Source organism: Lates calcarifer, linkage group LG5, assembly GCF_001640805.2.
Source record: "Lates calcarifer isolate ASB-BC8 linkage group LG5, TLL_Latcal_v3, whole genome shotgun sequence".
In the NCBI taxonomy this organism is placed as follows: Eukaryota; Metazoa; Chordata; class Actinopteri; family Centropomidae; genus Lates; species Lates calcarifer.
In genome coordinates, this window is record NC_066837.1 from 13,807,963 (window position 1) to 13,835,736 (window position 27,774).

The following is a 27,774-nucleotide window of genomic DNA, read 5'->3' on the forward strand; positions in this document are numbered from 1 at the left end:
CAGGGCTGTCAAATCAGGAGAGTCTCCGTCTTTGACGCATGCGTGATTCCTGGCGTAAGGATGCGCCCCCATGATGTGCCCTGCCAGTTCGCATATCATTTTGGGGAGGGTGTGTGTGCTGATTCCAGCTGTCGTAATAACGTAACTAATAGTCTGAGTGCGTTAATACAATTATAGCGTAGATTTAGAGAGATACCATATTAATATTCCAGAAATAATTTTTGTAGAAGTAGTTATTGTAAAAGTATATGTTGTAGAGATGCTGTGAGAAGGACATATTTTCTTTATTGTTTTAAAATGGACATCGAGTGACTATTATGAATGTAAGTAAAAAATTGTCTTACCGTCATTATATTACTCTTTTAAAACTCAAGAGTCCAATGGCAAACACTAAGACAGCATTTTTCACTAAATTGTTAGATTTTTTCTTAACACTTGACTTTGAGTTCTACAGTTTAGTATTTATAAGAGGCATATAAACATTTAGTAAATGGTGTCTACCGCACCATAGTGTAGTGGTAAGCAGATTAATGTATTTGTAAACAATTATAACTCCTGTGGACACCCATAGGTGGAAGCTGCTGTATGAATCTGATGGATGACAATATAGTAAAACACAGTTGTAATGATATAAGATATCAAATGTTAAATAATAATTTCTATAGAAGAACATTGCTGACAGACACTGTATATTAATACAGTAACTATTGACTTCCACCAACAAAATGGGTGCAAATTTGATGTGCCAGGTTGAAGTGGACCAGTGTGGGGTGTTTAAAGTACCGTGTGCCTGTGGAGTTATTATTTTGTTTTTGTATTGCTTGATTTTTAATTGTAGTTTAAGAGCCTCGCATACATGAACAGACAAGTGCTAAAGTCATTTTAAATGGAATCTATTCAAACCAAAATCAAATATTATTTCAGTATTAGTGTGAATCTAAAGTACAGTCTGTAACTTAGGAGATAAGTTGCTTAAAACATTTCTTCTTCTGCATATATATTTATTTATATATATAAACTTGGGATTTGTTGGGTCTCTCTCTGTAAATACATATTTTAAAGAGTATAGTCTAGACCTGCTGTATATGAAAAGTGCCTTGATGGCGATGGCACTATATGAATAAAATTGAATTGAATTGAATTGAAAAAAAAAAAAAAACTCCTCTGACTGGATAATTTTAATAATTCCAAATCTTTACCTGAACAGGAGGAATACATAAAATCTAAACATGTCAGTACACTAAAACCACACTGGATATTTTGACTTGTCATAACAGGAAAAACACAGATGTTACCAAGAGCATCACTGATTACTCCATTTTATTTCAGCGTCCCAGTGAGCCATGACAGTGTGACAGAGAGCCAGGTAAAGGAAATGGCAGGATGGAATTCAGAGATCACACATTTTGTTATTTATATCTGTGCTTTTCCTACTGTGACATGTCAAAATGTCTTTTGCAGAAAAAGCCTGAGGGTCAAAACTAAACATCAGGTGAGCCTGATGGCTATGGGAGTTCCCACTTCTACTCTTCCTCTTCTATGAGAAACACAAAAAGTTTAGAATGAATTCATACGTACGCCACCAACTGTATTAGTTTCTAAACAGTTACATATTTATCCATTAAGATAATTAAACTTGCTCACCCATCACTGGATCAAGCCTACAGTCCTCAGGGTCAGCGTGTCTGAGGAGTCCTCTGATACCTCAGATTCAAGAGTGTCATAAAAGCTCAGTGAATAAAAGTATGAAACCCATCAAGATGCTTCATGCACATGTTTAGTGGCTATAGTAGAGGTTACATTTTAGATATCTTTGAAAGACCAAGAAAATGTAGAGTGTAAGTGCTATAACACAGAAGACACACAGCTGCCGTAGGACAACAGCAGCAGCAGGTGCACAGCTCCCACTCTGTCAGATCAAACAGCCGCAGTACAGTCACAGTGTCTACCTATGTGTCCATGGGACAAGAAAACTTATACATCAGCACGTTCACTGTTAATATATTTGTTTTTCGTTTCATTCGATTTGCACTTAAATCATGACTCAGTCAATGAAGCTGAAAACAAACTCACAGGTAATCAGTGCCCCTTCTGCACCAATGACCAGATTTGCTAATTACGCCTACAAATATTAATAGTAGTTTTACATGAGGGGATGAATAGTATTTATTGACTGAGGTCTTTTGCTTTAAGTATTATAAGTAGATAGTATGAACTGAAAGAAAGAAGTTCTAAGAACATAGTGCACTGAAAATAATTTCAGTTTGCTCATTTTGCGGTGTATCTGTTTTTGCAACCTACAGCTGGTCTGTGTTTTGCATCATTTCATAAATAAGCACAGGCCTTTCCTCTGCCAGCCTAACAGACTGTAACATGAATGCTGTCATATGCTGCTTCCACCAGCACCCTGCAGCACAACAAATCTTCCTACCGTCTGGCAGCAGATACCATCCCTGGATCTGTTAAAAAGTTCAGTAGCATTGTTCCTTACACCACCACAATCCTGAGCTGACTAAGTTTTCACAGACTTGAGTTTTGGACAAGCTTTGTGTCAGTGCAGCATGAAATACTATACATTGAGTCCTACATGCAGTAAACCATACATTAACCTAAACATGCCAATCAGTCCCCACATTCTCCACCACTCATTTGGCTCTGGGTCACAGTAACAGGAGGCTATGCAAGGTAGTCGGTAGGTAGGATTAGTCCTTAGTCCTCTTGCTCTACCTGGGGAATCCCAAGGCTTTCTCAGGTTAGATGGGGCATTAAGTTCAGTTTTGGTCCGCCTCAGGGTTTTCCTCCAGTTGGACATGCCCAGGATATGTCCACAAGGAGGCTGTCAGGAGGCATGATAATCAGATACCAGACAAACCTCAACTGGGTCCTTTCCCATGTAATGGAAAGGAGGGGGAGTTCAACTCTGCGCTCTTTCCAGTTATCTGGAGCTCCTCACCCTGTCCCTATGGGTGAGCCTCAGATGCACCGTAAAGGAAACTCATTTCGACCTCTCCCCAGAGCTCATGGCCATGAGTGATGTTCGGAACATAGATTGACGTGTATAATCGTGAGCTTTGCCCTCAGGCTCAACTTCCTCCTCACTCTGATAGCCCAGCACGGTGCTTGTATAACCACAGATGCGTCATCCATCCGCCTGTCAGTCCCCTTGCTCCATCTTAGCCTCACTCTCTTCGCACAAGACCAATTCTGGAACGCAGCTCTCCCAACCTAATGATACCAATTTATCTCTCAATTCCTTTAGAAATGTTTATCTCAGAAGCTTGGCAATTATTTCACGTATGTGCACTGATAGAGGCCACTGATATAAGGATAAAGAAAGACAACGCATCTCTACCAAATTGTAAATTGTCATGTGCAAAATGTTTAACTGTACTGCCAGCCTACTGTAATTTAACTGAAATGCATCCAGTTATTGTCATTTATTCTAGCCTGATGAGGGGAGATGTTAAAATATTCAGAAATGTAAAACACTTCTATGATTCATGATGATGTGAAAGATCGCTCACCTTTTATACATAATTACCACCTCTATTCATATTCTAACTACCTAATCAAACCATTACATATACAGCTCGAAGCCTATTTAAACATTTCAAAAGCACTTAATTTTGGCAGAAATCCATATTAATTACTCATTCATCACCATGTCAGCCTACAGGACAGGCTCGGAGGGGAGACACCTGAGTTATTGTCAAGCTCAGTCTGTTGAACTTGAGGACAGTAACAGTCTGAAATGAGCAGGTAATCACTGAAAGCCTCAGAGAAGTTATGTTTCCCAAGGAAATTGGATTACACAGACTTCCAGCCAACATATTAGGTCAGTGAAACACTGCTGAATTAGATGGACCTTTGATATGCAGCTGTGACAGATGAACTCTTGCTGAAAATGAACAATCTTTTAAGGAAAGTGGTCACAGTAACGGTATTGAAACACTATCACCGATTCAGGACTACAACATGAAAGAAGTGGAGGCCATTCAAGCCAGAGACCGCAGCCCACACTTTTTAATAAAAGCAAAAAGTGAGTCAGTACAGCATAAAAGTGATTATCAGTAATGGTAACAGTGAATCATTTCTTTGTGAGCAAACATTGTTATAGCCAGTTGTGTACACTGTCTTGAGCCCCAACATTTTTTTTCTGTCTGTTTTTGTTGTCTTGGGGGAAGAAAAGAGCAGGAACAGCAGCCCATTGTTACCCATCTGCTTGTGTTTTTAGTGCATGGCAGCAATCCAGCACAACATGTTAGCAAGCTATTTCTCATTTGTCAGATAGGCGACCGTGACTGTGGGGTTACTGTAGAGTTGTCTCGCAGTGTATCCACAGCCTTTCACTATCTGGTTCACTGGCCTGATCCATCTGGAGCAAAGCTACACTGGGAATAAACCTATCTTTGAGTTTGAGGAGTTGTCATCTACTTTATTATATTTAGATCAAGGCACGCGGCATACAGCGGTACAAGATGATAAGCTCTCTTTTGCTTGTAAAGCTACACAGCTTCACACTGTGCAGATTTCCTCAGAGATTTTGGCACACTGCCGTTAACCCAGTCTGTATGTACTACAATGTACAAGGATATGTGCATGTGCTTATGTATGCACACTTAAATAACAAGTGCAGACCATAGGCTTGGCTTATATAAAACCCCATCTGTTTAGAGCACATATTCACATTCCACCACAGTGTCCAGCTGGGCCCTCCCCTCCTCCACCCAGAGGCCGGGCACTCCAGGGACTGCAATCAGAAAATGTCCCTGGACTGGCTTCTACCGCTCTCTTAACATAATGAGGTCATCACTACACCCAACCCTGTGTACTTTGGGGCTGAATAATAAAGTTTTGCAGTCTCTTGGCTCACAAAACCCCAGGCTCTGTCCTGTGAGTCAAAGAGATGAGAATGCAGATGAAGAGAGGAGAGAAAGGTTGGGGCTGCGGTTTCTCAAAAAACTGTCATTGGCGGTTAATATCTCAAGAGAAGAACAATCTGGGCTTTCCTGTTTCTTTTAATCCGTCCTTTGTGACATATAATCATTCGCATCTGTTGAAAACACCATTTAAGAGCCATTTTGTTTTCATGTGCCAGACTAATTAATGACTATGGACTGTCTTGCAACCAAAACTATTGCCACTTAGGGTGAGGAGAGAGTCTTAAGTTTCACCCTGAAGATCAGGAGAACTTTGTAAAAACTTGGTATAATGAATCAGAAGAGTCTCCCTTATTCCTACCATCAATAATTCAAAGGATGTGCAAAAAAATAAACAGCTATCAGAAAACTTTCAATGCACAACCAGTTACTCAAGCAGTAAAATTATCTTACAAAGGCAGTTGAAACATATGTGATTCTTGACACTGTCTTAGTATACGGGGATATGGATCTCTCACTTTTCACTATAGCTGAAAATGCATAATATTACAGATGTTACAAGAAAAATGAAGGTCTCAAGAAAAAGTGCTGATTCCTTTTTTTCCTGTTTTAGATCAAATTACATTTCAGGCAAAACTGCAACAAGAAAAAGGCCACGGCACTTCTCAGGATGTATGTCCATATGTGAGTGATTTTATTCAAATTCAAACCTTATTCGCGGTCTGTACTTTCAAGGGAGATACAGCCAGTCAGTCAGAAAAGTTTTTCTGTCTGTTGATTTTAGTCCCAGGAAAGTTGTTACCACTAACTTGTTCAGGCACATCTTTTCATGCAATGAGGTATTATCACTGTCGCAATCATCTTCTGACTCCATTCTCTTCATCCTGCTCGTTATCATTATCCTCACATCAACAAAATGTAGCCTATCACTTGGTCGGCGTTATTATTGAAACCATTCACCCTTTATCTCAATTGATTTTAGCAGGGGTAGGGAGGGTGGGGGGTGGGGGGGGTCTTGTTAAATGTGACAATCAGATATGATTTCTAAAAGAGTTCCTGCACAGAGTTGTGTCAGATTTCCTTTCAAATGCAGAGCACAAGAGTGAGAATGATTACATTTAAATGAACACCCCACTTTAGATGATAATTTCGGTGAAGATAAGCTCAAAATTACCTCCACCGCTTCCAATCAGGGACACTAAAAATAGGGAGTATTCGTTTGGAGTTTAATGTCTCATTGAAAATGACATTGTCTAACCTTGTTGCCTTGTTAACTTGAGGTTTAACCTCTGTTGACGTGGACGTGTCCTTACAGCACTGGCTGGTCAAGCTTGTCTTTGTATCCCTTTGATTTATAACAATAAAAATTCCTTAATACTTCAACATAATGTACTCTGCCTTTTGCTGTTAGCCCCTGTAGCATCCCCGAGTCATGAATTAAAATTAAATATTGTTCATGATTTAGTACATGAGATGAAATTAATCATTTAGACGACTGTCAAACATGATATATTATTGGCTACAATTTAATGGCTATCTTTTATCCATTGGAGAGCATGTGAAGTCATTTCACAGTGAATGTTCTGGGGTCTGTGGATCAGGAGTGAGTGGAATCTTTACTACAACAACACACCACTACCTTCCTTCACTGCTGATACTGCTGCTTGGCTGCTGACAATGATGCTATGGCAAAATGGATTGCATTAGAAAGCAATTTATCTATGTAATACAATTTTTCCTCCGCTTATGTTACTGCTGGAATTACCCATCTACTGCTGAGGGTCAGCAAGCTCAAGTATAAGATGGTTGCATACTCTGAATGTGCCCATATTCATCCCTTCAAGAGCTGAAATACTTCAGCATGATAATGTCAAATCTTTTTTTTAAACTTATTCATCCTTCTCTACCCATCTAATAAAATACTTGAGGGGATGGTTTCTACTCCAGTAAAAAAAAAAAAAAAGAGAAAGAGAGAGAGAGAGAGAGAGAGAGAGAGAGAGAGAGAGAGAGAGAAGTTATGTTTATGAAACATACTGTGGATTATTATGCACTCGGGGAGGAGGTGGAATATTTGTGATCATGTTGCCCTTTCTGCATCACCCAGTGGCTTGCTTTGTTAGCATCCAAGGTTGTTAGGAGTGTGCCGACTAGATAAGCTTGTGTGGCATCTCCCAGAGATGCACACATTACAATGGGATTTAATGTGAGAATGAAACAGCATCTGCCTGTCATTTTGTCTGTTTGTTTGTGTGTGTGTGTGCATGTGTGCGTGTGTGTTTGAGGCTTCAATCCCAAACACAACCCTGAGAGAAGTTGTGCCATCTACTAGCATTTATACAAGATTATATTCTGAGTTTTAAGCTAGAATGTTCCGCTGGCTTTTCAGAAAATAATTCTGGAGACAGGACGTGCAAACTAAAGCTTTTCATGTGAGGAGCAAGGTCTAAATTTTAAATGTCATACACTATATTCAGGCATGTTTTATCTTCAGGCCAAAGAAGCTGAAGGGAGGTCAGTTCATGGCACAGCAGAGCTGGTAAGTAAGTTCCATACAAGTACACAGCTTTCAGGAGAGGTCCCCAGCTCTTTTTAGCATTTCAATTTCCAGTTTTGGTGCATCTGAATCAAAAGAGGAGCTGTTAATATAAAATACTTGTAGTGCTATGTATAATATCCCAACAGTTTTTTCAAATTCAGAATTCTCTCCCTTACCTTAAAAAGAATATTTGGATGTAGTATCACATAAGGATGAGAAAAACATCTGGTTGGCAGTCATCCTATGGCTGTTCTGTTTAACAGTCTGCAGAATGTACTGTTATTGTAAAATAAAATAATGGGTCTGACTGAATTGGAGTCCCCATACTATATACCACTGTCAGAAATCAGAATGGTTAATTAGTTTACAATAACACCTTGGATGTGATTTAGATGTTTACTATAGTGTTCATATCCTTCCTTATCTTTACGTTCTGACGGTCTTTGATGTTGTTATCAATGTTTAATGATTTTTTTTTTTTTTTTTTACATTCTTAGCAACAGCTGCACACCTAGCCTCCTTGGATGTTAGATCCCTATCTTTAGAAAATACTATAAGGCTAAGAGTTGTTGTAGGCTCCCTCTACACACATGAAGAAGAGATCTGAAGAACATGGGTGTAAGAAATCGTGTTAAGAGGTCACTGAAAGCTGGAAACTGAGAAAAGACTCATCATCACCTTTAGTGGAAGTCATCCCTGCCTCATCATCACATTACATACACATGCATGTATTTACAGAGCTACATATGCAAAACACATATTCACAGCTGCTATCATATGAATGATTCATGTTTTGTCACTGCTCCAAGCTCCTTGGAAAAGCTGCATGATGATGTCATACTGGATCGCTCACAGACAGAAAATCCCTCCACAGAATTGAGAGGCTTCAGAATCAGCTGAAGAAGATGAGCTGCACTTTTTTTGTTTGAAAATGTTATGACCTTTCACGAGGGAGGCGAGAACAACCACAGAACAGATTACCTTGGTTCCTCACAGCTGTCAGTAACTACAGCAGATTACAGAGCACAATGAATGAGGGAAAGAAGGAAAAAGTGACAGTAAGAGACAAAGAGGCATCAATTATTCATACTTCCTGCATATGTGTTCAGAGGATGTAACTGTATATCAAAACTGGAAACAAGTCGTAGTGAGTGTTGGTTGTTCTTCATTTATTTCCACAGAGGTATTTACTTCTCAGACACAAAATTCATCCTACAGTACTTTGAGTAAATGTACCAACAAGGCCTAGGGGGATGTTGTAATTACTTCTCTGGCTTTTGTCCAGAAAATGCAGCTAATTTTCCTTGTGGAAGCCCTAAAATAGGAGGAAAGCCAGACTTGTCTCTGGCCATTTCATCAATACACAGCAGTGCACAAGCTTTCGTCCATTTCATTTACAATAGAAATCAAAGGGTACATATGCTCCTCGCTTAAATATCGACTGGAAAAACCCCAAACATATTCACAAAAGTGCGCCTCCCACACATCATTACATTTTCCAGCTCTATATTTTATATACACACACATAACTCTATCCACAGTCACATTGCTCTGTGTATGCAGAAACCTACAAGATGAGATGTTATTGACTTCTATATGTTAATATTAAATTCACAACATTTGTAGCACAACTACTCTTTAGCTGAACTGAACATTCAATATAGTGCCAGTACACCAGCAATGCATAAATTCCCTTCTGTGATGGTATTGTATAGCATCCATTGTCATATTACTAGTTATAGTTATTTCATATTACTGTTATATATATAAATATAACTGATTACGATGGTGCAAAGAGTTTATAAAAGAACCACACTGCATCTGAGCTCAAAAAGAATAGTATGCTGAATTTACATAAACTCAGTTTACAGTTTATTAGGTACACGCAGATAAAACAAATACAACACCTGCATGAAGATAGAGCAAAGGAACATGTCTCTGTATGAAGCAATACAATCAAACAGGACCACAAACTATGTTCTCCAAACTATTTCCACAAAAACTGAACATGATCATCTTCATGAAGTTAGGATTTAATGTAAGACTGTTGCATTAGACTGCATTAGTTTCAGCTAGGTGTACCTAATAAACTGGCAACTGAGTGTATATTAATGGTGCAAACATGTGAGCAGCAATAATGTCATTCAACAGAGGGTGAAGCCCCCCAACTGAGTGGATGATTGTATTACATGATTGCGCTATAACCTGTTCCCTGCACTGCAGGAGGGCCCTGGAAAACATAATGCAAACCAAAATTATGTTTACTTTTAAAATGAAATTGAGACTTGGACTTGATGTGAGGAGAAGTAATGTGAAGCATCTTTAGGGAAAATAGTGAAATATGAGTCTCTATGAGAGAAAATAAAAATCAAATTACAATGTTTTATTTATATCAGGTATTTTTATAGCAGCAGTTGCCATGAAAGACTTTGAGTCTCTTCAACTCTGCAGCTCACTTTCCAGTGTGGGCTGCAGGCATATTAGTATGCAGATATAGATTTGATGGTGATACAGAGTAATAAAGTTTGTCTCAAAAACTTAAGAATTGCATTTAAATGATACAATGTTAATCTAGAAAACAAATACAAGAATATAAATGTTGACATGGCATCAACAACTCAGAGGTCAGCGCTCAAACACAAGACTACTCAACTCCAACAACTAGCACACTAAAGTGAATGAAAGTCAGATTCTTATCACCTTGGCATTGTGTTTGTTTACCTTCCTGTCAGTTCCTCAGTAGATACTTCAAAATGTGGAAGTGGCAGTGAAAGGTCCCAGTGACAGTCCCTGTAAGGATCAATCACAATTGTCTTTACTCAGGGCTCCTGGAATGATCAGTGACACATGCATTTACTAGCGGCTGCCAACTTGCCACTGTGACGGTAGTTCAGGACAATAAGACCCCCCAGAGATACAGCCAACCTCAGCTGATGGTCATCATTTGTCTTTACCACAGCATCTGAAACAATGTGGCAAGAAGATTAGCTTCCTGACTTCATAATCTTGATTTATAGAAGTCATTTGGCTCACAAAGTGAATCTTGGGTTTATTGAGCTACCTAAAAAACACAGTTAAGAGGAAGCACCAGACACTTACTTTATAAAAGGCTTCTGCAGGTTTGGATCTGTGTGTACATTTTTTTTCCCCCAAAACGACCTTGGGAAGACTATACCTAAACTCTCTATAGTCTCTATAGACTATACCTAAACTCTCTATAGAGTTTCGGTATAGTCTTACCTTTGAGATTATCTCTTAAAACACATTTAAATATGATCATTCTCAAACTTAACACCTTGATATTTTTTATTCATCTGATTAACTTTTACACAGTTTGCCAAGAAACTACCCACTACCATTAGGATCACGACTAATACTTATAACAATGAAGACCTGAAGTCTGCATTGGATGGAATCATAGATACAAAGCCTCAAGCACAAGATATGTATCGTATCCAATCAATTAACTGAAACTGAGTCTTTGCCTAGCACACCTCCATGAGATTTACCATGGAAACCAGACCACTTGCACTTCTAAAACTGATTAAATGTCAACCATTTCATACCATGCTTGTATTGCTGAAGTTTTTTGCTGCACTTGCCTAATAAAACGACTGAAGGACAAAGACTACGCCAGAAGACAGCGACAGCCACCCAGATTGGAAGCCACACAGCCTTGAGTACTGGCTGTTTTATGGTGTGTGTACTGTCACAGGATCTGAAATATACACTGTTACAAAGTCCTGTTCAATGACTCTCATCCATTTATAAACAGATCTCCAGGGAGGTCTTAAAGCAAATGCTTTGCCCAGAGTGTAGCCTTGCTGGTTTATATTCAACCCTCAGACAGTTTAACTGCTAACCAGAGGGCCACTGTGCTACCCTTGCAAAAGAATACTGCAATGCTGCTACTATATGAGAACAATAAATGTCTTAAGAGGAAGATGCATTTTGTTCCACAAGATTGTAGAATGCATTCACTAATGAGCACAGAACAGAGGAAAATTGGAAAACTCCTTGAATCCGTCATTCTTGATGTTCTTATGTGGAAAAGGCAAAGAAATGATAAACAGTACCTCCCTTTGATAACACCAGCGGGAACAAGGTAAAGCTTTGTGGGGGTTTTTTTCGCTTTCTTTCATCAGTATATAGCAAGAGAGAGATTATTCAGAAAGATAAATTTCCTGCCTTAATGTCTTTTTCTCTCTCCAGTCAATAATACAGCTCTACACAAATGCAGACAGATTGCTCTGCAGCAACACTGAATGGCAGAACTCTTGATCACTGTCTCGGAGAGACAGCGAGGGCTGAAGTGTTTGAAATATTACTGGGAAAACAGCACACTGTGTGATAGATGCATTTCTTTTTCGCTTGCACAAAAAGTGCTAAGAAAGTCTGTTTACTTCTGTTATTTCACTAGAGAGAGAGAAAGAAATATAGATAGAAATATAGATAGATAGATAGATAGATAGATAGATAGATAGATAGATAGATAGATAGATAGATAGATACTTGAATTACTTTCTTTGCTACATAAAGGGCACTCTACTTCCTGTGCTGATTCTGAATATTGGCACTGGATGTAAATTCTACATTGCAGAAGCATCTGATATAAATTCCATTCAAAGGTATACTGAGCTGGAAAGAGATGGCCCAAGTGCTTAACTTCCTCCTTGATTGTACAAGTACAGCATGTGTGAGTATGGCCTCTTTCACTCTCTTCCCACAGTAACTGATGAAAGCGAGTACCTGGCATACTCAGGCTGAACTGTAAAGGAGGTGCCTGGAGCCACGGAGGTACAGTGTGCATCGGTGGACACACACTAGAAAACGGTTACACCTTATACCTGCTGGCTTTAAGGCAGGTCTTTTAAAGACAAAGCCTCTTCCAACAACCTGTCTGACCAGCCTGTTAGAGCGAGGCGAAGTCCCACCAAGAGAAGGCAAGCTTTAGATCAGATAGAAAAAGTGCAGGTAAGAAACAAACGTATGATATGTGGCTAAAGCTGAAAGGACAATCTAAAGCCGAAGAAGAGAAGGGAAGTGTTATCATGGAGAATATCTGATGCTCTGATAGAAGTCATGTCAAAAATCAAGTAGCATATTCTCAGGTTCAGGAGGGGGGCTAACACAAGGATCAGGAAGAAATCTGCTATACAAAGTTGGATGAAAAAGAAAACCCCAGGCAAAATCATTTAGCTTATTAAAGAAGCCAAGGGTCACTGAACACACAGTGGGTTTCCAGAGACAATAGGACCAAGTTTTATCAGGCACAATAAGGCTACAGGTTAACAGCAATATACAAAATGTAGTAGTAAACAGTATGTCTTAATGCAGGAGTTTGTGGGATACAGAAATGACAGAAAAACAGGAGCAGTTTTACTCATTGTCATGGAAGTTTACTTCCATGACAATGAGCTAACAGAGGAAGACAATGCTTCTGTGTTAGTCATGTTGGCTGTCTGGGTTGGAGCTGAGCTGAGCTGTTTTACTTTTGGTAAAACAATGGCCTCCCTTATTTCCCAGAGAAAGCTGTTGTAGGTTACTCCTGTACCCAACGTTGTAAATCATGAATTAACTATTATTCCTCACTGAGACAGAATAATGGAAACAGCCTGTCATGGTTCAGGGTTGTTTGTGTGTGTGTGGTGTGTGTGTGTGTGTGTGTGTGTATGTGTGTATGAGAACAAAAGGAAGATCATACATAAGGGCAGTCCAAAAGCACATATCACCTTGACCCATGACCTATGTTTACATTTTCCTGACAAGCTACCTCCTGTGACCTTATGAATAATGTTTGCTGTCAATAAATAAGAAAAAAAAAAAAAAACCAAAGGCAGAATTTGCATAGTGGAGGTCAGGGTGGACTACTGAGTCAACAAAACATGGGACTCTGAAGAGAGATCACTGTTTGCATCCTGTCTCTGACCAATAATGCTAATGGTAATGCTAATGATAGTGCTAATGATAATAATATCAGCATTACAAGTATCATAAAAGTAGACTTTATGACACAGAAACTGTATTGGATAACATTATACTGTAGTACACTGTACACTGAGTGTAGGTCAATATACCTGATGTACAAGTACAAAAAAAAGTTTATTTAAGAAATGCTGCCAAAAGTCTGCTGAAGTATATTAAAGGTAATCAACCATATGGTACAACTTAAAGTCATTTCATTTTAAGTGGTTTTAAGTTAACACCACTTAAGTATACTATTTATAAATCAGTAAAAAGTGATCCTTATTCTCACTCTTTTTTTTCTCACGCATGCTTTATGTTGAAACACTGGTTGCAGCACCCTGTTAAAACCTCTTACTATAACCTTGTGCTCCAGATCTCATCTCTTGTTGGTCCCTCCTGGTTTGAACTGTGCGTTTGTTATTTGGGGAGGGGGTTGATGGTGGTAAGTATCTCGATTCTTTTGGGTGGTGCAGCGGGTACTGAACTGATGGAGAACCAATTAATTTGATTCATCTTTACATAAATGGAGAAATGAAAGGAGTCTGAGAGTAAAAAATGTAAAGATTAATGAATTTTGACAGCTCCTCCACGCACATGCCTGGATCGTTTGTTTATTGAAGACACAACAAATGAGCTATAAAGTACCTAAATCTAGTACTGCTTACACAACTGAAGGGTTTGTTTAGTCGGAGAAAGCTTTAATAAAAAACAGTTTAACTATTATAATGTTAGATTTGCAAATCACAAGATTACAAACAACAACAACAAACAAACAACAAACAACATTTTCTCTGGGTCCTGATAAACATTTTGTTGAGAGCAAAAAGCACTGCGTTGTGGTAATGGATAACACAGAAACATAGAGATGTCTAAAAAGACCTTTTGTCAAGAGAGGGGATTGTGGCCCTGTGTATGATTTAAGTGTTCCACAGACTTACAAGCAATAAGCAAGTGTGTACTTTTGCAGCTCCTTGTCTTCAGTACACTGTGTACATACAGTACAGACAGCACTGCAAATATTGCAGGTGTCCTAACACTGTAAAGGATGAAAATTGTCTTACTATATCACATCTGTCCTCCTTGTGGCATGTCTTTTCTCATTTGCATACTTACTTTAATTAAGCGAGTAAGTAATATTTTAATTGCTTTCTTACCTGCTCTTGAATCACTTGCTGCACATCATGCTGGCTGACACTGAGGTGTATTAAATGCAACATCTGTTGTGTCCATTACAGCCTCTGTACCTGTCATTAATAGGCAGAAGAAAAAAAGAGAAAGAGAGCTAGTTAGACGACATGAGTTACTGATAAAGCACTGCAGTGGTGGAAAGTAACAGAGTACTGTACTTTTACACTGTTGTGTTGGTTCTTTTACTCAAGTAAAGGATCTAAACATTTCACTACTGATAACATGACCCATTACAATGAAGAAGCCATGTTGCAAAGCAAGTGTAAAACTGCTTTATGGGTATCAAATGAATGACTTCAAAACATGGAGGAAAATAATTAAATAATAATTATAATAATCATAATTTTTATGAAGCTGTGGATCCTCAAAATAAATACATCTTTCTTTTTAATTTAGCATTCATAGATCCTGGCAGTTTACAGTAATGTAAAGAATAATTTTTGTCATTAGCTCTCAGCACAGATGTTTTCATTTGCCACAAATCATCATTTGTATCTTGTATCAATGAATTACTGTCAACAGAGCAAGTACATTAAATACAGCATATGTTCAAGGTCTGGCTGAAAAAACACAATATGCATGAGTCAATGCTCCTCTTTGAGAGACCTCTCCAGACCCCAGCAAGAAAATCCACTCAACTAATCAATTATTTACATCTTTCCTTGGTCATGCCAAGACATTTCAGTAAGCATAGAAAATGAGTGAACCTTGGAGAGAGACACAGGTGAGAGGGAGTTAGTATTGTGTGTGTGTGTCTGTCTCTGTGTTTAGGTGAGAAACTGAGACAAGATGGAGAATTAGAAACCCAGAGATATCCTTGACTGCTGCCAAATCATATCTTCAGTTTGTCAAATCCAGTGTGTCTGAAAAGAACTGATCTATCTTGGTTCTCTTTGACTAAAGTACTCGCAAAAAATTGTCTCTGCTGCCACTTAAAGAAGAAAACCGAACCGCTTGAAGGAAATAAAAAATAATTGTAATATATTCAGAGACACTAGACTGAAAGAGGACAAAAAGGTTAAAAATGCTAATCTGGAAAAAGACTTGCTCATAGACATTTAGTTAAGTGTGACTGCTGTTATTTTTAAGAGATGCAACAGCGTTTTTTGCCAGTTGTTATCACCATATTCAATTTACTTCAGTTTTCATCCTGCACTGGTGGACTTGTCGTCTGTGCCCTGAGGGAGTTCTGTCTACCTTCCTGTGTGTGAAGAAGACACAAATAGGCACCTTGGTAACACCTTCACATCTCCAAGCATCAACACAAGGTGAGAAAAAAAAAGTGATGTCCTCTGAAATCATTCACTTCAAAAGTCTTGGGACTGCTGTGTCAATGAACTACTGTTTAAACATATGTGTTTTATTAGTATTCCCATAATGAAGCTACAATCGCATGAAACCATTTGCAGAAAAAATACATAAGCGGCTGAAGGAGCGACCTTAAGCAATTTTTCTGAGCTTGGCAAGTGCCACCTTTTTCCTGTTGTCATGGTGATGTTGTCACCCTGTATGTTGGAGGGAGATATAGACACAGGGATATTTTGTCTAATTACTGCTTCAAGACAGGTCACTGTGGAAACCTAAATGTCACCAGTGAGGTAGGCTTTTGTGGAAGATTTTGATATTCACTTTTCATAGATTTGCATGTATATTGAATAATAATAATAATAATAATAATAATAATAATAATAATAATAATAATAAAAGACATAAAGTACAATCACACGTTGCATGGGTGGGAGTTTGAATGTCAGTATAACATAAAAGGAAAAAGGTAATTTACAGTGTAAAAATACTGCATGAGCTGTTTGGTGTGTTTCCATGCCAAACAAACCTGTTATTTTTCTCAAGAATTTAAATAAAGAAGTAGTAGCTAACTTGCTTTATGTTATAGTTAATTACAAACTTCTCAAGGGATTTGATAATGAAGGTGGGAAGATAATGGCAAATGTGAATCTATTTTATTCTCATCTACTGTTTCCTTGCTTTTCACCCAGTGCATGCTGGGTTAGGTTCCAGCCTCTAGTGACACTACATTTGTGTATCCTATAATGGGAAAAAAATCTTTATAAGAGTCAGGGATCTGATAACCAAAAGCAGACAGGGAGAAACAAAGCCTGCTGTGTTTACTATTGTATTCTTCCTTTGTTGTTGCACTGTGGTTTGGAACAGGCTCGTACCCAATTAGCTCAATGGGAGTCGGTGTGTGGAGATGCTTTTACTAAACAATCAGAGCCTTTGCCATTCATTAATTACAGCTAATGGAATGGCTTACTGTTTTTTAAGTTAGTGAAGGAGGCTGAATTGATGGTACAAGATTACTAAGACACAAGTCATGGATCATGGCAGCTGTGTTGTGGCATTGTGGCTCCCTCATGATTGAATTGTCCTAGATGTTTTGAGTCACTTCTGCCACTATTTGGCACTTAGTAACATGTAAACATTAGAGAACCATGGTCAATGGATTAAACTGAAGAAGACACTTGTACCCTTAAATACATATATAAACATAAATTATCGAATTTAGTCATTTCTCTTAGAATATAGGACATTGAATACATTTTGTTGTTGATGTTGTTGCCTTACAGTGAAACTACGAAATTTCTGGCAGATAGGTAAAAGTCCTTAGGCTTTACAGAGACATTAGTAATCAGTGTACCTACGTAAAAATAAAGAAAGTGTTTTGGTGAGATCTGACAAGCCATCTGCTGTCACTTCTATTAAGTGAGCCAGCCAGCTTGGCAAGTTTTCAGCGTGACTCCCTGATGTTGTTTACTTGACCTGTGGAAGACACAAGTACTTCAACGGCAGTTAGTTTGATGATGCTGCAGCTTTGAACTTACTGGAAAAGTAGGACTGTGCACAAACTGCACTCTCTGCTATTGTCTTTATTCACACAGCATTGTACTGAATCAAACTAGTATTTTGGTGAAGCTGCAAACAACTTCATTTTTTTTCCTGTGCGCATCATATAGTTATCATCTATGGTATATGTCCTGTATCTCCACCTGTCTTCACTTCTTTCCTATATTAGCACTTTGCTGTGTGATTCATGGCCATACTGTGCCTACGTGGGCTGTTTTCATACTAAATGAAAACCAAAACTAAAATGAACTGTATGAACCTATTACACTTGTGTAAACATATTACATAAATAAAAATATCTAGCTCTTCATCAAGTCAATGTGGCTGTAATGTATAATATTTAAATATCCAAAATGCTTTTTAGTTGTAAGTAAATCTTCACTTGATTTGATGTTTGACTTATGTGCAGTACATGCTTGTCGTGTTGCCAATCTACTTTACGTGACAACTGCAAGAAGAGAGTGTGTTATACTTGAAGCTATGACAGATGAATTTGTGAGAGGGCAAAAACTTCCACACAGTGTTGTTTTGCAGTGCGTGATTGAAAATTATTTCAGTATTTGGATCATTACCTTAATACACGTCTAAGTGGATTTCAAAAGAGCCCGGGTAGATAGGCTAATTCCACCTGGAGAGGTTTCTAACAGTCTCAGAGTAAAATGACTTTTCCATTAGCATGAACCTTGCTGCTAATCCTCTAGCTCATTAGCTTTTTGAATTATGTCCAGTGGAGGAGTTATAATTGTAGAAATCCTCTCAGTGAAGTATTTACCCAGAAAAAAAATGTGCCTGCGAGATGAGATCCTCTGGATCACATCAGTTAAACAACAATAAGAGTGATATGCCTCTGCAAACAACTTTCACTAAGGTCTCTCAGCCCTTTATTCGTCACTGCAGCTCACAGTGCACCTCCTCCAAGAGAATACATTAATGCAGGGAAATGCAAAAATTCTGTGGTTAAAATTCAAGAGAAGTGCTGCTACATTGCAAGCAAGTCAAGTCCATAGGAAAAGCATGTTTGAAAATGGCGACATTGCCTGGATAGAGACGTGGAATACGATCAGAGAAACTGAAATGTATCAGTGAAGAACAGCAGCGCCCATGCACAACCTCGTGGGAAAAACAAGCCAATCCTATCTGCCCTGCACACACGTACACAGATGCTCTCTGCCTTTCACATGCGTGCACACACACACACACACACACACACACACACACACACACAGAAAGTGTTTGTGTTGTTGAAAATATCAAGAGATGTGTTGGTGTTATTTGTCACTGTTGCCCGCGAGCACAAGCACATGGATGAGCTATTTTATATTTTAACAAAAGAAAAATGATGCAACTTGTGTGTTTCGTCTTCGGCCAAGTTAAAATCTCTTGCATCATGTCATTTTATTATGTTTTATCAGCTAGATTGTTTTCTGTCAGAAAATTAGTCATGGCTCCAAGTCATTATCAGGAGGAAACCAATATGGAAGACTAAAAGTCTCATTTTTCTTGATATTTTTGTTATTAATGACTAAATGTTTTTCTCATTACTCTGTAATAGTATGTAATTTTCTTATAATACTGACATTTGTTTGATTGACTGTTTCTAAGAAAGTATATATGGAAAGGTAATGGGAAAAGTAAATCACTTTTTAATATCTTACAACATAATACTTCAATACTTTTTTCTCCAGCTATATAAGAAATCTCATTTATGCCTTTGGTTAAATTATATCAGTACATTTCATACTAGTTGCCAAACATTATTTCACTCAGACTATGATAGTAGAAACTTGCAATTACAAGCAATTTAACATGGCAGAACTCTGATAGGTGAAGAAGAATTCAGAGCTCTCTGAAATAGCCTGTAATTTACAACAGGCCTGGTTAAAGTGTTTTTCTTTTTTTCTTTTCTTTTCTTCTTCTTCCTTTTTTTTTTTTTTTTTTTTGGTTACCACTTTGACTCCAGAGGGGTAATCTTTTGTCTGGTACATGAAGAAGTAACCTTTTAAAATCTCTGTCATTTTTGCTCCAAGCATCTGTTTATGCCTGTGGGAGAGCTGCATACACAGCCCCTCACTCAACCAGAGTTCCCACTCCCCAAATTCTGCCCAAGACTGGCTTCTTTTAATTGTATTTTTGACTTAATAAAGGGATCCAATTTAACTAATATGGTTAGCTGTGGGGGATCTGTTTTGCTGTTAGTTTTTCAAAGTCTGATTACGAGTAAAGAAGAAAATGCTCTGTACCCTAACAGTGGACAGATGGTGTTTGTTTAGTCGCAGCTTGCTATTATTATGTTTTCAGAGAGAGTTCACTTCTTAAACTCACAGAGAAAAAGTCAACAGGGTGGAACAAATCCTGTCTAGATGAATACAGTACTCAGGAATGACATACATTATTAGTATCCAAAATCAATAATCAGAATTCATTGATTTCTAGACTATAAAATACTGATAGGATATCAGTGAAAACACTGAAGGTACTAGTGTATGACACAAAGTGACTGACAGACGCAAAAGACTTCACTTGGCCTAACCAAAGTGAATAAACTTTGGTCTTCAGGAAGTAAGCTCTTCAAGATTCAAGACTTTGAGAGTAACTGGAATGCTATTTTTACTGCTAGGGCCTCCCATATAAAGCACCAGTTCTCCTATTCATCTTCAAATAGCAGTAGAAACCAGGATATGACACTGCCTTGCGCTGCAGTGTTATGGAGACCAACAGCATGTCAGCTATCAGAGCCTCAGGTGGTGCTGCGTAAAACTACAGACTGTGCTGCAGCTGAGGTCTTTCTTCAGTAAACTAACCTCCATCATCTCGCTGATTGTAAGCTGCTGTTGTTGTTTTAAAGTGAGTGTGAAATGACCTGCGGCATCATTCAGGGGATTAACTCTTCCTAAAGTAATTTACAGCATGTATCTTAGAGCAGATAATGCGGCAATAAGATTATGATGAGAAAATTATCCATAAGAGAGAAGCTGTCAGAAAGGTTTTAAACACAAGAAAAGAGCGGTAATGAGCAGAAAATGTGAGCCAAAGCCACAACCCCCCTCTCCTTTTTTAATATATAACCTACTAGTATTTCTGAAACTAAGATGTTACTATATGAAAACTAAAACCGGACCAGATAGAGTAGAGGAACACTAAGTTTGTGTGTGATAAAAGGCAACGTTGTGTGTGTGTGTGTCTATGCTACAAAAGGCAGTGAAGTCAAAGTGTATGGGGTTTTTATGTAAATTCATTTCAATGCCCGTGAACAAAACCGACATGATAGTGAGTGATCTCACAATTTATTTCAAGTTGTTCCAAACAGGGACTGGGAGAACTGATAAAGCGCCTCCTCTGTAAAGCAGAACATTGGGTTTTACAACCAGAATGAATGTTATAAACCTCCTGACTGCCCTGAGAGTAACAGCCAAATCATTCACTTTACAAGTATCTCATTAATAAGGCTGAGCGATAAAGAAAGAAAAACTGTGCCTGTGTATATGTCTATAAACTGGGTGCCAGGTTGGCTGTTTTTTCTATTTGGTGCTTTGTTTGTTTTTACTTTATTCGTGAGTAACTGAAGCACACTGCGTGGGCAAGTATTTGAGGACAGTGGCAGCAAACCAGATAATAAAACTGCCTAAATTACTTAAAGACTGTTTGCCCTGGGGACTCAATGAATGAATGAGTATGTGACTATCACTATCACTATCACTATCAATGTGACCTGCTGTAAAAAAAAAAAAAAAAAAAAAAAAGAAGAAGAAAGTCTATCCCAGGTCAGGCTTACCACTGCCATGACAAGAGGCTTAAAAATAAGCAGCATCTTATCAGTAACACTACTGTATCACTACTTTACTTTAATGTCATTCTTTAGGTACCTTGTCTCCAGAGATGAGATCATAGCCCAGAGCGCTCTTCTCTTCTTATCTCAGTGTAATTTCTTCTATTAACATTTTCCTGAATGTGCAGTATTTTTTATCATAGGAAAATTAGATACTATAAACCACTGCTCAATTAAGTTTCTCATTGCATCAGTACAATGAAGATGCCTGACAGCCTAAAGAGATAATAATGAAACACACAGGAGAAAATCAGCCTTTACTTGACAGAAGACACTATACAGGAGAGCTGGTAAGTGTTAATTAAAATGTAATTTTCAACAGGAGAGAGAAAAGCAGAGACTCTTAAATCATGCCACTGACAACATCCAGAAACCGTAAGAAACTAACTAACTATGTGAAGCTGGGTACAGTTAGAGAAGCAATTTTTAAACCATGTATTGACATAATGTATTTAAACATAATGTCTGGTGTACAGCTGTACATACAAAGTGTTACATTAAGTATATTTTGATAGAGTAAATGTATGTGTGCTGCTTCTTTTTCATAAAAGTAGAGAATTTATATATCCACATTTCCTGGCCCATTAACATTCCTTGGCCAAGTAGTATACCACTCAGCAACAGTGTCAAGTAATATTCTCCAGGGGTGTATTAGCATAACAGCTAAAACTAATCAAACCGCCCTCAAAATGTCTTAATGTACTGTAATCTGTAATGATGAAAAGATTTTCAGTCCCTCACACTCACACTGGCCTGGTGTGTATGTATACAACATTGCCACTAGGTGGTAGACAATAATCACAAACTTCTCTAATGCTGAACATCACCTCATAACACATTTACCAGCCAGTTCATTCCCAGTCTGTGGAGTTGAATGACTAATAAGTAAAATTAGCTCTAATTCATCTGTGACTTTTTGGTATAACTTGTGCTTTTAAGACACACCCAGACATTTGGGTATAGTGTAACTTCCCAGTTTCACATGTTAATTCTAACTTTGGGCAGTTTATCTGAAAGTTCTGTGGAGTAAAACATTTTGAGTTGAGTTGAGTTCACAACAGCAGACACTGGGGCCCAGCCAAACAGTTACACACTTGTGTTACGAGAAGGGCTCTACCATTCCAGTAATTTATTGATCTCAAGACTGGTCTCCATTACAAACATCAATGGTTTTGGTCTTGACTCAGATTCAAATCGATTAGCTCTTGTCTTGTATTCGAGTAATTTGCAATGAGTAATTAATCCCCCGAATGGTGACTGTGTTGAAGTTGAGCGTGACGACAGCAAAGGACAGCAAACAGGATGATAAATTATTGCATCATGTGTACTACACCAGGGGGCAGGAGAGCTTTACCAAAGAGCAGCACAGGATGACAAATGAGCGGATATGACAAGGGAAATAATCATGAAATATGCATTGATCTCAGGAGTGCTAATGTGTCTTTGTTGTATGTTGTCATACAACATACAACAAAGACTCTCAAAGAAATATAACAAGTGTATTATACTGGTCTTCTGAATGTATCCTCTATTGTTTAGGAAATATTTTTTTTTAAATCTGAATTTATCTAAATGTAATAATCAAGTGAAAGAAGATGGAAGGATGGAAAAACGGGGCACTGCACTGCCTTCAGATGAATCCTTTTGTACTCAGTAACAAGCTAAAATTGTGATAAAATTCTCACTTAATCTCCTGCAGGCAGCAAGAAGGATAAACAGAGTTGGAGCAATAACTATGGTATTCGGTCTACACACTTCCAATGTTTCTTTTTCTTATTATTTGTGTGAAATACACATATTCATGGCAGTTATTTAAAGTGAGTGCTTTATCTTTTCTGCAGTGTTTTAAAGACAGAGACATGTTTTGTGGCCTATATCATGATCACTGACAATGATATTCCATATTTACTGTTGGAACTGACAAGGCTTTAATTGAGTGGCCCACTGAGACTTTACCCTGGACTTTACGTACCAATGTTAGCATTAGAAAATGTTTTTCCAACAAATGTTCCCACACATTCCTAATATGTATCATATCTAACTATGCCATGTGTGATACATGCAATAAAAAGAAATCAGTAAATGACCACTGATTGAACCATTTTTACATCCTCATGCAACTATTTTGCAATGGCAAGATTTGTTTGGGGGATATGTAATGCAGCCTGGGAAAATTTTTTAGTCCACAAATTATGACTGAAAAGAAACCAAAATGAAAACTTCCAAAGCAAAGATTCTGCAGATTGATTCAGTGTGCACACAGCTGCAAATGCTTCTTGTCAGTCTTTTTAGCTATGCTAGCAAAGCCCATCAAAGACTAAGAATGTCGGCCTGTTGGTCGAACCACCACCGTGGTTCCACACTGAAATAGTTCAACAACTTCAGATGCATTGCCTTGAAATTTTGTACAGGCATTCATGACACCCAGAGGAGGTGCTAAATGGGTTTGGCACAAAATGTTCTGACAAATGTACAGACACTGATGATAAATCCTCACGACTAATAATCCTCTGACCGTCATCAGGTCAAAAGTTTGGTTTATGACCTCCAAAAACTTGTGATCTAGCAGCAGATGTTAACATGCTAACACTAAGCTGCGATAGTAGAAATCATTCATCATCAGCATTGAACTGCATGCTGACACTGTTTTGCAGATGTGTTCAGAATACATATGTTCACTGTTTTCCTTTGCATTTCCCTGCAATATCAGCTTAAAGCAACTAAAGCATCAATAAGGTGTTTATAATTACTTTTGTCACCTAAAACATCTTGGTTAAGATCACAGAAACTGTTATCTTAGGGAAATACTGTCAACACTTACTTGAATCATAAGACAAAAAGAAATGTTCAAGACATCTATCCTCAGTCCTGACCTACTGTACAGCATATGAAAGTCACACTGCTTCCTGCACTGACAATAAATGTTCCCAGTCGGTGTAAATCACGATTGCAGGTCAGTTGTGTATCATTTTTCCCAGAAAACAGGGTTGGAGTTTAGATACAGGGTTAGATATACACAGATGTTACTTTTTGTTGTGATAATATAATCCACCTCTCCAGGGAAAGTACCCACTTTTAACATTTTTCAAAACAACATTCACCCAGCCTAGACTAGACAGGCCATCATATGCCAAGAGTGCAGAATGACTATGACCTTCTCAGAGGCAGCGGCTCCCACCAGAGTGGAGTGCAAAAGCAAGCTCCTGTTGTGACATCTGTTTTAACTAACCTGTGCCATTTAGGGCAGAACAGTTTTGACTTTCCAGAACTTTTCATAGATAACAGAAGGTTAAACTCTCATCTGAAGGTAAACAAGTTTGCTCTGTCAATTCTGTGACTGAATAGAATGAGCGATAATGGCAGCATCAAATCATCACTGAATGAAAGAGCCAGGTAAAAACAGATAAATAAAAAAAGAGAGCCAAGCCAAAACAGAAAAAAATGAACTACATTAAAAACGTCTTACCAAAAAACAGGAGAAAGGCTCTCACTTCATAATCAGAGAATGAAAACGGAAACACATGACAACACATCATAATGACAAAATATTCTATAAGCCATTCACTGATTGATAAAGCCTGCACCTAGTGTGTATCCTGAATTACAGAACTCTCTACTTCCAAATGTTTGCGTGAAGCAAGCTAGTGGCCTCTGAGTCTGTATATCTGTCTATCACTGTATGTCGTCTGACCTCCTGTAGCCATAGCTTTTAAATTGCATACTTTACTGCACTGTTGGCATTGTTGGTGGTGCATTCATGGGTGTGCTGCTAAAGAAACGTGCATCACAACCATCCATGTTTACTCTTTTTTTCACCAATAAAAATATAGACATTTCATAAAAGTTTTATCAATTTAATCATCTCTTTTTCATCAACAATGTATGGAAGATTTCACCATTGTTTGATGACATCAGTTTTGTCTCGTCAGGCGTGTCATCTTCGGCATGAGAAAAAAGGTTGCTAGCAAATATATTTCGTCACTTCTTGCTGACAAAATTAATACCCGTGAAATGGAAAATTCCATTCACATCAGTTGTATTAGGAAGATAGCAGACGTTTCAGCATCTGATTTTTCAAAACCTGAGGACATACAGTACCTCTGAAATTATCTGCTTGGCTGGCTACCTAAGGTGTAAGTGAGAAAATATTTCTTGTAACTTTGATGAAATGATCATTCATTTCTCAGTGTGAGGGGAAATGAATTGTATCTCATTCTTATCTGCAGATTGTTACGAGCCATGCATAGAGTATGCTAGTTTTGGATACTTGATGATGAATCATTAAACAGCAACACACCCTGACAAGCAATATTTCCAGCTTTCAGTCCTGGATTAGATTTCAGCTCAGGTCATTCACCAGCACTGTGAGCTCTGTCATCTATATTAGTTTGACTCTCTCTGAGAGGCCCAGAGGGAAATTATGTGTCAAAACACTTCACAAATTTGGCTACACATGAAGGTTTGTCACAGTATTTCCAACAGTAGATTTATAGAGTGAGCTTCCCTTCACTGAAACAAGTGTGAAATTCTTCTATAGCAATCATTGGCAGCGTGTAGCTATAGAAGCCATTTATCTCAGAGTAGATTATAGAGAGCTTGTTTGTGTCAATGGGCAGGGGGAGGAAACTATCCAGGTGTGCTGTCAGTGAGTGAGTGAGAAGTTTGTTTTTCTGGAAGCAGTTCATACCTCTGCATACTCTGTTTATTATGTATTCAGCACAAAAATATTAGTAAGATAGTGTGTCCTTTTTGTTTTGTCTGGCACCAAGCACCACCTGCATCATGGAATAATTATTTTTTATAGACTTTCTTTTCCTTACCAAACCAAACCTAGTGTCTAGGACAATCATTTCTATCAAAAAGCATTCAAGCTCCCATGCAAACCTGACCTTATCAGCCTCACTTATTACATTTTTAACACTGTTTTTTTCTATCCACTCTTTTTGTAAAATTTTGTTTGAATACAGATAATCTGATTGAGCTGATTATCATTCTCCCGATGTTTTTCTTTTTATTCTGGTGTTTGCACCACTGCACTTTGGCTCAGCATAGGGCACATTGCGTTACTCTTAAAAGAAATAAATATGCTATGCTTTTTTTCTGAATGACCAATAAATGTATCTATACAACATGGGCACAAGATTAAAAGAAGAGGAAACAGATGCAAATGGACTGTGGCAAGCTCATTTGATTGGCTGGCCACATCCAAGTCGGGGGTGGGGGGGTGGGGGCTTCATACTGTCAGTAGTGCTCTGGAAAAACAAGATTGTGTTAGTGTAGGCGTGTTGCTACAGGGTACAGTTGAGAGACATGAAACATATGAGATATGAACCACCAAGTCTGATTCACGTATAAACCACCAACAAACAAAGTGGTGTATACTCCTTTGAGGCTGGCTTCATTCTGTTAATCACAGCACAAATGATATTCCCCTCCATCTCGATGTCTGCAAGGTAACATCAATCAAACTAACACAATGCTGCAAAATATAAAAGTTAACTGTGAAAGTTAAATTAAGCCAAAAGGAAAGGGTCCACAGAGGTAGGCTGATGCCTTTGCTCCATTCGTATGGTGTCATTGAAATGAATGGGGAAGCCTGTGTTTTTGCTGCAGAGCGAGTGTCACTTTTAAAGTCCCCCTTAGGCTCAGACCACTGTGTTATTATTTCATATGATGGCCTGCTCACACTGCAGAGAGGTAACACTATGGTTGACAAAAGTCTGCAGTGAAAATCCTTCTGTTACAGCATCTGCCAAATTCTTGGAAGATTTAAAAATCTCACCATAAAACTGATGAACGACGCACATTTTCTGTTATCCATCAATGCTGCTAATAAAGTCCCTTTCCGGAAAAAGTATATATAGATGGAGAACAGAATTGGGAGCTTAATGTTCATCATCTAGGGCGCCTTCAGCAAGGATCCAGAGACTATCGGTGTGTCGGGATGATTTGCATCCCAGGCAGAGAGCTCAGCTGTTCACTAAAACTCATCTCAACTTGATTATGCATATGCAGGCTTGAGATGTTATGCCAACTTTGGTGTATGTCAAACCTGTTTTCCACTCATTTGCAGCTAGGTCAGATTCTGAAATGTACTTGCAAATATGCCATTAGTTAGGATTTTACATTTTTTAAGTATATGTCAAATATCCATTTTATATCTGCCTTTAACAAAGGTCACAGGCAGCTGTGAAACAATGCAACAGTAAGAATCAGATAAGGGATACAAACTTGTGTTTGTAATGCCTTTAAATATTATTCAGCTATTTTTTCCCCCAGAAACTGACATCTTGTCAATAAAATAAGAAAGCAACATGTTGTGAGAATAAAAACAAATTGCCAGTTTCCCTCAGTGTTGTGTACAATTTTGTCTTTGAAGGAAAACATGAGCTTACATGTTCCCTGACACCACACTCTAACACCCCAGCATGCGACCTAGTCGAACAACATGTGCCACCCCTTGCACCTGATTTCCAGCCCGTTTACCCTTTAGCTTCACTTTCTTTGCCCCC

At 38.2% G+C, this 27,774-nt stretch overlaps 1 long non-coding RNA gene across 1 annotated transcript in view; it reads right to left on the reverse strand.

Annotated features, from left to right (window-relative positions):
• Positions 1 to 9,926: 9,926 nt before the first annotated feature.
• The window catches only part of LOC108896592 (uncharacterized), a 28,208-nt gene continuing 10,360 nt past the window's right edge, over positions 9,927 to 27,774 (reverse strand). Inside the window, exons 2-3 of the long non-coding RNA XR_007813250.1 lie at positions 14,538 to 14,627; positions 9,927 to 10,378 (exon numbers count right to left, since the gene is read on the reverse strand). This is a non-coding gene — a long non-coding RNA (uncharacterized LOC108896592). The remainder of the gene's footprint in view (positions 10,379 to 14,537; positions 14,628 to 27,774) is intronic.